Here is a 12613-nt window from a genome sequence, read left to right on the forward strand (position 1 = left end):
AAATAAGATATGTGGCTCTTTAATTTCCTCGTATTCTAGTTCAGTTCTATTTATAAAATTTTCTTAGACAAATGTGTTCTGTATATGTGGACATGAAGCTCTTATTACCTAGAACTAATACTCACTGTCCAAAAATGTGGGCCCACAAATAAGAAACTACTGTTCATTTTTTTATTGGAATACATTGGTTGTATAAAATAATGGGCTTCAACATGTCATTTTTAGACATGTATATAATGTGCTTTGCTGATTATCTTCCCATTTAGTTAATTTTAATGTACAGAGGTATGTGTGACCTGTATTGTCATAGTGCATAGTGCAGCTATATTTGCTTAATAATGTCACTAGTGAGAATGGAGGAAAACTCTATGCAAGCATTTTTCTGTATAACATATCCCAGAAGTATGGGATGCTTTTCTGTAAGTACCTACAAGCTTAACTACTGGTAAAGCTGGTAAGATTTCATAGGACCATGGTTCTCTTCAACATATAGTTGGACACTGATAAAAAAGACTATACATAAAATGCCCAGGAAATGAACTAAGAGGACAAGCCATGCAGCAATAATGAAAATTAAAACCAGTAACAACGATATCATTTAATTCCCATATTATCTGGCAATGCGGAGGCGTTATCATCCTTGGCTCAACCTTCGGGCTCTCCTTTTCTTCATTTACTGATACCATTTTTCCCATCCTCATCCTTGTGGTATTTTAAACAATATCATTAAAAAGTCGATGGGCACCAAAAGTTAGCTGTTTAACCTGTCCATGCTCTTCCTGGAACTATGTATACGAATAAGAATGGCAGGATGCAGACAGGACTCTGGGGAAGGGCAGGCACGGTCAGAGGGGCCATAGTGTTTCTAAAGAGATGTAAAAGGAGATCCAAGACTTCCATGTATCCTCCAGAATCAGGTTCTTAGGTATTTCAAGCAACACAATGCAATAGTGAGAGAACAGTGCTATGCCATCCTCTGGCTATTTACAGGAGGCACTAACTAATATGACCTTGTTCTTTCTGGTTAAGGGGCTGCTGGTGCCTCGCTGTGCTCCTCCTAAGGGCAAGCGCTAAAGCTTCGTGTTGCAATGATCCTTAGAGAGCCTTGTCTTAAAAGTTTTCCCTAGTGTGGCATTACTGGAGGGTGGTGGAACCATTAATGGAGGCTAGTAGATCATAAGGGTGTGTTCTTAAAAGGGGAACCCAATTTCTTCCCCTCTCTCCTTTACTCCTCAGCCCCATCATACGATCCATGCCATGGGTGCTGTCCTTTCCACAGGTCCAAAGGCAAAATGGCCAAAGAGCCAGGGACTGAAATCCACCAAACATGAGCTTGTCTAAATTACTGCAGATTAGCACTGCAGCAAGGAGAAGCTGAGTTCATCCATCCTGCACAAGATAAGAACATGGAGACTTAACTAGCTGCCCAAGTTCCACTGCTGGAGGGACAGTCAGACTCAGCTGCATTCCAAAGCCCATGCTCTCAACCACTTTGGATTACCATCTTTAAATCTGAGTAATCTGTGTCTTCTGGTGTGCCCATACGCTGAATTAAACATTCTTTAATATTTGGTTCATTAAGTTTTAATGGCACAGACAATTCCATAGTAGAGACTTGTAGTGATATTTCATTTGTATTTTAATAAATAAAGCTGGCCTGAGGTTCAGAGAGTAAAACAGCCACACTGATCAGTCTTTCAGACCAGGCAGTGGTGACACACACCTTTAATCCAGCAGTCACACTAGTTAACCATAGAAACTGGGCAGTACTGTTGCACACCTTTAATCCCAGCCCTAGAGAGAAATATAAGATGGGAGGAGAGAGCTTCAGACACACTCTCATTCTGAGGATTCATGAGACAAGGATCGCCATTTCAGACTGAGGAAGAGGTAAGAGTCAGTGGCTGGCTGTTCTGGTTTTCTGACCTTCAGGTTGAACCCCAGTATTTGTCTCTGGGTTTTTATCAGATGTGCTACAGAGACTCTCATTGAACTTAAGCTCTGCTTACTGTAAAGCACATGCGGCAAACTGTACAATCATTTAAAGATGCTGAGACTGCACCAGAACAGACAGAGGAGTCTTCAAGAGGCTTAGTCTATGGAAAAGATGTGCCAGGTCCCAAGGGATGCAGCTCAAAAACAATGTTTCAATAACTATGATCTATGTGTGCTCAATAAAAAACCAAGTAAAAATGTACACAATGTCACACAAAAGAGCAAATCTCTCTAAAACAGGACATTCAAATGCTTCCCCACTTTCACTAAACTTTCAGAGAAATTTTTGAAGAATTTTGAGGCAAGAACTCTGGGGACAGACGCATATTGCCCCGGCTATAATAGCTATGAGCTCTCCATAAACTTAATTTTTCAATAAAAGATTTGCTTTTTTTTGAGCTACTAGTATTTATCCAATACAGTCAAACATACCTAAATACTCTAATTTTAACGTGTCTTCATAATAAATCCTCTCTATTGATAAGAGTCACCCTAGCTGCTGGAAATCAACAGGCTCTTGTCTAACACTGGAGTTAGGAGTCAGAATGCAACCTTTACCGGCTGCAGTGTTCTCACTCTTAAACCATCACTGTCCACAGAAACACAGTGTGAGCCAACTGTAGCCACGTCACATACAGTGTGAGCCAACAGTAGCCACGTCACAGACAGTGTGAGCCAACAGTAGCCACGTCACATACAGTATGAGCCAACAGTAGCCACGTCACATACAGTGTGAGCCAACAGTAGCCACGTCACAGACAGTGTGAGCCAACAGTAGCCACGTCACAGACAGTGTGAGCCAACAGTAGCCACGTCACAGACAGTGTGAGCCAACAGTAGCCACGTCACAGTGTGAGCCAACAGTAGCCACGTCACATACAGTGTGAGCCAACAGTAGCCACGTCACAGACAGTGTGAGCCAACAGTAGCCACGTCACAGACAGTGTGAGCCAACAGTAGCCACGTCACATACAGTATGAGCCAACAGTAGCCACATCACATACAGTATGAGCCAACAGTAGCCACATCACAGACAGTATGAGCCAACAGTAGCCACATCACAGACAGTATGAGCCAACAGTAGCCACATCACATACAGTATGAGCCAACAGTAGCCACGTCACAGACAGTATGAGCCAACAGTAGCCACGTCACAGACAGTGTGAGCCAACAGTAGCCACGTCACAGACAGTGTGAGCCAACAGTAGCCACGTAACAGACAGTGTGAGCCAACAGTAGCCACGTCACATACAGTATGAGCCAACAGTAGCCACATCACATACAGTATGAGCCAACAGTAGCCACATCACAGACAGTATGAGCCAACAGTAGCCACATCACATACAGTATGAGCCAACAGTAGCCACATCACATACAGTATGAGCCAACAGTAGCCACGTCACAGACAGTGTGAGCCAACAGTAGCCACATCACAGACAGTGTGAGCCAACAGTAGCCATGTCACAGACAGTATGAGCCAACAGTAGCCACATCACATACAGTATGAGCCAACAGTAGCCACGTCACATACAGTATGAGCCAACAGTAGCCACATCACAGACAGTGTGAGCCAACAGTAGCCACATCACAGACAGTGTGAGCCAACAGTAGCCACATCACAGACAGTGTGAGCCAACAGTAGCCACATCACAGACAGTGTGAGCCAACAGTAGCCACATCACAGACAGTGTGAGCCAACAGTAGCCATGTCACAGACAGTATGAGCCAACAGTAGCCACATCACATACAGTATGAGCCAACAGTAGCCACGTCACATACAGTGTGAGCCAACAGTAGCCACGTCACATACAGTGTGAGCCAACAGTAGCCACATCACAGACAGTGTGAGCCAACAGTAGCCACATCACATACAGTATGAGCCAACAGTAGCCACGTCACATACAGTATGAGCCAACAGTAGCCACATCACAGACAGTGTGAGCCAACAGTAGCCACATCACAGACAGTGTGAGCCAACAGTAGCCACATCACATACAGTATGAGCCAACAGTAGCCACGTCACAGACAGTGTGAGCCAACAGTAGCCACGTCACATACAGTATGAGCCAACAGTAGCCACGTCACAGACAGTGTGAGCCAACAGTAGCCACGTCACAGACAGTGTGAGCCAACAGTAGCCACGTCACAGACAGTGTGAGCCAACAGTAGCCACGTCACAGACAGTGTGAGCCAACAGTAGCCACGTCACATACAGTATGAGCCAACAGTAGCCACGTCACAGACAGTGTGAGCCAACAGTAGCCACGTCACAGACAGTGTGAGCCAACAGTAGCCACGTCACAGACAGTGTGAGCCAACAGTAGCCACATCACAGTCAGTGTGAGCCAACAGTAGCCACGTCACAGACAGTGTGAGCCAAGTCAAAGAGAAACATGTGACATTCATTTCGATATTTTACTTAACCTAATAAATATATCTAAAATATTATCCTTTCAAATTAGAGTAAATATTCAATCATTATATAGCCAAACATGGTGTGTGTGTATAATATATATATATATATATATATATATATATATATATATATATATATATATATCCTATTTCAAGAGAGTATTACTAGGGGCTAGAGAGTTGGGTCAACAGTTAAGTGAACCTGTTGCTTTTTCAATTCTGAGCATCCACACAGTGGTTCACAACCATCTGTAACTCCAGTCCCAAGGGATCTGATGCCACCTTCTGACTTCAGCAGGCACTACGCAAGCATGCGGTGCACATACATACACACAGGCAAAATACTCACACAGAACAAAACGTAAACATAATTTTGAAAACTTAAAGAGAGTATCTACATCTTTAAAATCCAATGTGCATTTTCAGCTTCCAGCATATCTTAATTCAATTAGCCTCATATGTCTAGAATCTAGGCAGTACAACTTTACAGATCTATTCCACACAGGCAGGCCACAATTTCCTCAGAGTAGAAAGAGTTCAACTACTGATGCAATTAATTTGTAATTTAAAGTAAACAGTCTAAATGTTTCCTCAACTTTCTTCTTAGACACGTAGACATTCCTTATGTTCTTATGACATGCCAGATTCTTGAATTCTAAGTACCCTGTGTGGATATAAGTTGAAATGGTCAAACCAAGTTCCTTTACTAGAGTTTCATTAATTTTGAAGTTTTTATTTGTGTAATTATTACCACTAGAAGATGGAAAAGATTATGAAGTTATCAATTTTCTAAAGAAAGGTGTGGATGTAGCATTCCTTTGGATCACAGAAGAATCTTAGAAGCCACTACAACTGAGGGAAAATAAATGGGCTCTGCAGTAAAATGTACACTGTTCAGCAATAGTAAAATGTACACTGCTCACCAATAGTAAATGTACACTGCTCACCAATAGTAAAATGTACACTGTTCACCAATAGTAAATGTACACTGCTCACCAATAGTAAAATGTACACTGCTCACCAATAGTAAAATGTACACTGCTCACCAATAGTAAAATGTACACTGCTCACCAATAGTAAATGTACACTGCTCACCAATATTTTTCATTAGAGAGGAGTTTTAGGAGATCAGAGTAAAAATAGAAGCTGACAAAAAAAAAACAAGACTACAGAGACAGCTGTCATGTGAGTTACCAAACTCAAAGCCCCACCATACAAAATAGAGATCATATTTTGTAATGATAACATTTAATAAATCCAAAAACAGAATCTTTAGATTATAATTAATCTTATTTCTCCATTTCCACTGAATTCATTTGAAATTCTTGCTATTATCACAATAAGAATCAAAGACCCTCTTCAAATTGTACTTGGTCCAGAAAGGGCCACAGCAGCCTTCAGAGAAAGGAGTTCTCCACTGCGGTGTTAGATGGCAGGAAACACTGGGGAGAATGGTCGTTAAAGGCTGGTACAGTGTTTCTGGAAAACAGTCTTATCTTTTGAAGGCAGAACCTCTCAGGCTCACATTTCAATTTAACCTGGACACCAGTGCAGTGGGAAGGAGAAGGGTCGCCGTACCTTACTGGTGACGCTAACAACCTAAGGCCAGATTAGGTGACAAGAGCTTTGCAGCCTTGGCTATGAGGCACACCAAGATGTGAGACCAGATAAGCCAACTCTAAAGGGCACTGGAGCCCTTGAATGTAAGATCACACTTACTGTCAAAACCACTGTGACAGGTTTGGTTTGTTTGTTTAAGATTTATTTACTTTTATGTATTTGAGTGTTTTGCCTGACCATAGAAGCCACATGTCTGTGGAGGGCAGAAGAGGTTGTTGAATCCCTTGGAACTGGAGTTACATCTGTAAGCTATCATGTGGGTGCCACAGACCAAATTGTAGTCCTCTGCAAGAGCATTAAGTGTTCTTAACCACTGAGACATTTCTCCAGCCCTGTGACGCTTCATTTGAATTGTCAAACTGACACAATCTAGGATCACCTGGAAAGGGATCTGAAGAAGGTCTTAGGTTAGACCAGCCTGTGGGCATGTCTATGGACGGTCACATTGATTGTATTGATTAAGGTGGGGACTTACCCAGTGTGGGTGGTGCCATTTCCTGGGCAGAGTCAGGTACAGAGAGAGCAAGCTGAGCATCAGAATATATGATGCACTAATTCACCACTCTCTACTTGTGATTATGTCATATGCCAGCTCCTTCCGGTTCCTTCCACCTTGACTCCCCACATGATGGCCTGTAAACCCTGGGATTGTGGGTTTAAATAAACCCTGTCTTCAGCTGCTTTTGTCAGGTTATTTTTATCACAGCAACAGGAAAGGGATCTAACAGAGTTACCGAACACATTATAAACTGCAGCAAACAGCTAGATCAATAAAAGAAACGAATGTGACATTGGCAGCTAATGCAGATAGAGTGCTGTTTCTGTATTTAATATCCTGAAAGTTCCCTATGAACAGACTGCTGAGAAAAGGGGCCCACAGCCTCTGAGTCAACCTGCCCTTTAATCCGCCATTATGGAGAAGTTGAGCAACTGCAAAGGACTCAGGTCAACAGCTTCACTTAGTGTAAAAAATGAGGCACATTCCACAGGAAGTATAAGAACTAAATTATGAAGGCACCAAGGCTTCAACCACTCTATTCCAAGAATGGGACTTGCTAAACTCAGGATGGAAACAACACAACCACAGAAGAACCTGGAGTACAGTAGAGCATCTTCAAAATGTACCTTAGAAATCCCCGAAAGATAACAATGTGAGCTGACTTTGGAAACTTAGCCTCAGTGTGTGTGTCAGACAGACAACAGTTTTCTCTAGGTGACAGGGCCCAGGGAAGAGGTGTAGTAAACAGAGCTAGTATGTGACCACTCTGGAACACACACTCAGGGAGAGCAGACCAAATAGGTGCCAAATCAGCAGAGGTTTCACTTCCTTGTTTGTTTTTTAAGTTTCTAATCATAATAGCAACATGCCAGGGCAGATATAAACAACATGTATTCAACTGCCCCAGTTGATCTCCCCAGAACTTCAAATTTCATCCATAGTTTTCCCACAGGAACACAAAAGACAAAGGTGAGGCAGAAGCCCAAAGCCCGACGCCTCCACGACAGTGAGAGGCACTGGGCAGAGCAGCAGGACCAGAGCTCTTAGGCACAAGCCTTTCCTTAGCCCCGGACCACTTCAAGACGCATCCTACTTGAAATTTCACTTAGCTGTCTCAAAAGTGAATGTATCATAACCTTCCTTCCCTGCGGCCACTCTAGGGTTCTAGTTCCATAAGTGAACATATGATAACCTTCCTTCCCTGCGGCCACTCTAGGGTTCTAGTTCCATAAGCGAACATATGATAACCTTCCTTCCCTGCGGCCACTCTAGGGTTCTAGTTCCATAAGTGAACATATGATAACCTTCCTTCCCTGCGGCCACTCTAGGGTTCTAGTTCCATAAGTGAACATATGATAATCTTCCTTCCCTGCGGCCACTCTAGGGTTCTAGTTCCATAAGCGAACATATGATAACCTTCCTTCCCTGAGGACACTCTAGGGTTCTAGTTCCATAAGCGAACATATGATAACCTTCCTTCCCTGAGGACACTCTAGGGTTCTAGTTCCATAAGCGAACATATGATAACCTTCCTTCCCTGAGGACACTCTAGGGTTCTAGTTCCATAAGTGAACATATGATAACCTTCCTTCCCTGCGGCCACTCTAGGGTTCTAGTTCCATAAGTAAACATATCACAACCTTCCTTCCCTGCGGCCACTCTAGGGTTCTAGTTCCATAAAGGACACACTACAAGCCACAAATTGAAAAAATTTCAATTATCATTATTTCCTCCCCTGATTTGTAACGTACACATAGCCGCAGAGTTCTACCACTTTATTCCTAAATAGTTTTAGCTAGTAACTAACAATCCTAGTACAAGTCCATCATGCCTCAATCTAAGTCCACAGTCTAACAAAACTTTTTAACCAACCTCAGATATAGTCCCTATTCACAATAATCAGTCTTTATTTTTCAATTAAAATAACAATATACCACCAATATCTTTCAGAGGCATCTCACTGTTTCTTGTATAAAGAAAAAAAAAACCCTGAACACAACATATAAAACCCTCATGATCTTCCCTTGGCCCATGGCACAATTTACAACTTTCTTCATCTCCTCCCAGCTGTGTAGACTGTTTTGAGTTCCTCTCAGAAGACTCTCTTCCCACCTGGAGCTCTCACATTCATAACTATGATTCTAGGACATATACAATGTACAGTTTAAACAGAGGCTATCTGATAATCACTGTGGTGTCCAGGACAGTACCTAGGCTTCCTGTGAAGGAAGGCACTCACGATGAAAACTGGTTGTCTACACTGTGAGAGTCTATCTGCATGAAAGGGTGCCTACCAGGATCTTGGTTCATGTCATATCTCAAGCCTCCTGTTACCTTCCAAACTTTATGGTTACCATAATAAACATTAATAGATAAAAAGGCCATATAAACCATCTGCAACTTATTTATTTATGTAACTATATTTTTTGTAATACTTCATGCAGTAATAAGTAAAAGTTCTAAATGATACAGGTCTGAAGACAGGCTCTGAAAAATGTTCACTATGCTAGGTCATGGCAAAGCACAGAGTCTGCCTCCAGAGATATGCAGGCTTAGCTATGTGCTTGTCATGCAACACAGTCACCAGAAGTTCAAAAGACCACATCATCAGAATCAAGTTTATCAATTAACTGACTGAATTTAGAATAGCACAACTGGCTAGTCAACAAAGAAAAAGGGTTTATATACCCTGGCCATGACAACTGCCACCATCCCCAGACTGGACCTACAAAGCCTAAAGCACTTTCTTCAAGGGAGCACAACCTATATTTACAATCACGCTGAATTGTGGAGTAAAGGCACACTCAATAGACAGGGTAAAGATACAGTAACACTGTACAGTAATACTGTCAGGAGCCGAGGTCACCTAAAACGTTTTACTTCTTAATTCAGTTAATCTTTTCAAGGTTCTTATGAATGTGTCTGGAGAAATGGCTCCGTGGTTAAGAGCACTGGCTGCTTTCAGAGGATATAACTGCTCACAAGTGTCTGTAGCCGGAATGCACACAGAGTACAGACACATGCACCAAAATACTCACACACATTTTAAACAAGAAAGAATCATATAAGGTTATTATTAATATTATCCTCATTTTCCAAAGAAGCCAAGACATGAAGAAGTTCACATAGCTTGTCCAGAGACTCACATGCCACAGAGGCAGAGTTCAGAGGAGAGCAGCCAATATCAACTATTACACCGCACTATCTGATATGGAAAAGATCAGAGGTTCATGAGAAGGAAATCGGCACATCTGAGAGCATCAAAAACAACTACGATTGTGCTTCAAATTTAGAAGAAAAACCCCTGGACTGATCAGAGCAGGTTACAATATGTATTGCCTACAGAAGATCTGTTTCTTCTGTTTCACACATGACTGGTGAGAGCCAGGGCTTTGAGCCTAAAAGCAACATTTCATCAAGGCAGAAGTGCTGGACAGAGGAAACCAGGAGGCCAGACAGAGAGCTGGATAAGGTTGGGGTAAACCCCATTAACCTGAGGACCTCCCACCAAGCCTCTCCTTCAGTGTCATAGGCTGGCGCAGGGCTTTCAGGAGACTGCACAGATTCAATCAGTGCACCCTGCATGCCAATTTGAAGTTGGAAGCTAAGTTGCTGTTGCTCACCACTTTGAAATGACATTGTTCTAACTTATGCAGTCCAGGAACATCTGATAAGTCCAATGTTGAGTCTTAATTTAGCTGCATCCAATAGCAACAACACCACCAACAACAAAACTGCCAACTTGGGCTACTTATCTAAAACCTGACCAGTGCAACAAGCCTCTGATATTATGATATATGAACTTCCCATTTTTAGAACAAATGACCTCAGACCAACAGGACCCAATTTTACCTTATGTCACCAACCATCATCTGTGTGTCATGATTAAGAAATACTGACACATGGGCTTTCCCATCAGTAGCTCCTCAGACCAAGAGACTTCTGAGACAAAGTCCACATTCATATTTACAACAGTGAAGATCTACAAAACTGGATTCACTGTGAAGAGCACAAGTGCACCCACAATGGAGGAGGCCAATCTACTACTATAGTCAAGTAAGTTATTATTCAGTAAGCAATGTCAGGAGTATTTTTTTAAACATTTAAGTACTTTCAACAATTTATGGTTGCAGTAAATTTTCAGAAGTTAACCTGATTTAGGTCACACAGCTATCAACCCACAGTCACAATTCAAACCCAGGCATTGTCTCAGGAGCTACCATTGGCTGCTGTCCCCATGGGGGTCTGGAAGAAATAATGACAAGGATTCAGTAACCAGAGCAAAGGAATCAAGGACTCTAACTGCAGTTAGAATGGTGCCTTTTCTATCACATCATACCTTGGTCCTCATGGGAATTAGAGGGTTGAAAACTAGAAAGTCTCATCCAGCAGATAAGCTGAAGTCTAACAGTTGAGCAGAGCGATCGCAAGCATTTCTAACAACAGTGTCGGGTCCAGGAAGGATGCAAGAAGGTAACAAAGAAGAACCAACATGGCCAGGAATCCGACAATCCTGAACAGTTAAGGTCAGTGAGCAGCTGTGAGTAATACTGAAAGTAAATATGGTCTGGAGTGAACCAAATAGGAACAGAACCAGGAGAACGGAGCATGCCTTTCTATCCTGAACCGAGTAAGGTGGGAGTCAGAAGAGGAGGGAGTCTCCCATCTGTGAGCAGGGCATGGAAGTGCTGGAAAAACCCAAGAGGTTCTAACCATGCAGAGCACTGCTCCACTCAGTGATGTTAGAGGAGAGATGGATGATGGACCATGCTCCCTGGAGCTCCGGGGGACAGGCTAAGTTAGTACACGCACTATTAAATGCTGTTGAGAACAGCAGTTTCATGTTGGGCTTTCTTTAAGTCTTTATTGTAAATACCCTAAAAAGTTTTTTTTTCTGCCAATGAGTTAAACAGCTGCTCAGGTCTTTGAATAGCAGTACACAGCCTTCCCTTATGCCAGGCATCCCTTCTCTGGCAACCAGCCAGACTGCCCTCATGGTCGCCTGGCAGTTTTGGATACTTTACAATTACTCTGAGAATGCTCGAGCTGCAGCATCAATACAACTGAAGCCAGGACCCCTGCTCCAGGAGGCCTTACTCAAGCCACAACCACTTCAGACAACCTGTCCTGGCTTCAGAAAGTTTTGTGCCAGGATAACAAGCCTTGCTGAAACTTAAGATGACCTTTGAGCTCTCTTCACTCAAGATGGAAAACAAATACCACCTCAGTAACTCAACAGATGGCAGTGTTTGGTGAAACTGGAAGCTGGTGCAATGATGGCATAAATGCTACTATTCTTCATTTGTATACTACAGCCCTCCTCTTCTTAGCTATACAACCAAGCTGGTCAGCTCACTGTTTAGCATCCTCCTGTGCTGCCCCAAGTGTTGCAATTACACATTTTTCTCATTTCCTGACGATTCTTAAGTAGAATGGGCTGAGACAGTAACATGAAAGATAAGAGTGGCCCTAGCAATGGAGGTGGAGTGGCTGCCACGACAACAGCAACACCAAGAAGACAGTGATGAGCTCAGACAGCTGCAGGGACAGAAGAGGCATAGTGAAGCAGACGATAAAGGGTGACACACGTCCAGGAGAAGCAGAACGGCAAGGTGGTGGCCAAGACTGCGGGCACTGTTCACTTATGCATAAGAGTCTGAGCCTTAAAGGCTTAGGGGCCTGACATGGGTAGTTCAAGAGCTAAAGCCCTACCCACAAAGAGTTCTAACATCCAAAGCTCTAGACCTGTAAAAATGGCTGGCACTGACGGCTGTTTATGCTGCTGCTCTCTCTAGCTGCTGCTTAGAACTCAGGCTTTTACTGGTCAGGCCACTGGCAACCAGAACCCTGAGGCAGTAAGCCTCTTACCTGAGCACAGACAGATAGATGGCATCTAAGGGCTGGGGCTATAAACCTCTAGTTCTCAAGGTTTGGAGCTATAAGCCTCTGAGTCTCTTAGCTCAACCCATACATAAGTCTTGGACATTCAAGGTCCCAGGCCCCTGACAGGAGACTCAGTGCTTACCTACTCCCGATGTCCATCTGAGTAACAAGACCCCTACTGGCATAAAAACACCAAGCAAA

At 43.0% G+C, this 12613-nt stretch overlaps 1 protein-coding gene across 3 annotated transcripts in view; it reads right to left on the reverse strand.

The window, feature by feature from the left end:
* Positions 1-12613, reverse strand: part of Fsd1l (fibronectin type III and SPRY domain containing 1 like) — a 75019-nt gene that overhangs the window by 57338 nt on the left and 5068 nt on the right. The gene's annotated exons all lie outside the window — the stretch shown is intronic.

Source organism: Microtus pennsylvanicus, chromosome 3 (genome assembly GCF_037038515.1).
Source record: "Microtus pennsylvanicus isolate mMicPen1 chromosome 3, mMicPen1.hap1, whole genome shotgun sequence".
Classification (NCBI taxonomy): domain Eukaryota; kingdom Metazoa; phylum Chordata; class Mammalia; order Rodentia; family Cricetidae; genus Microtus; species Microtus pennsylvanicus.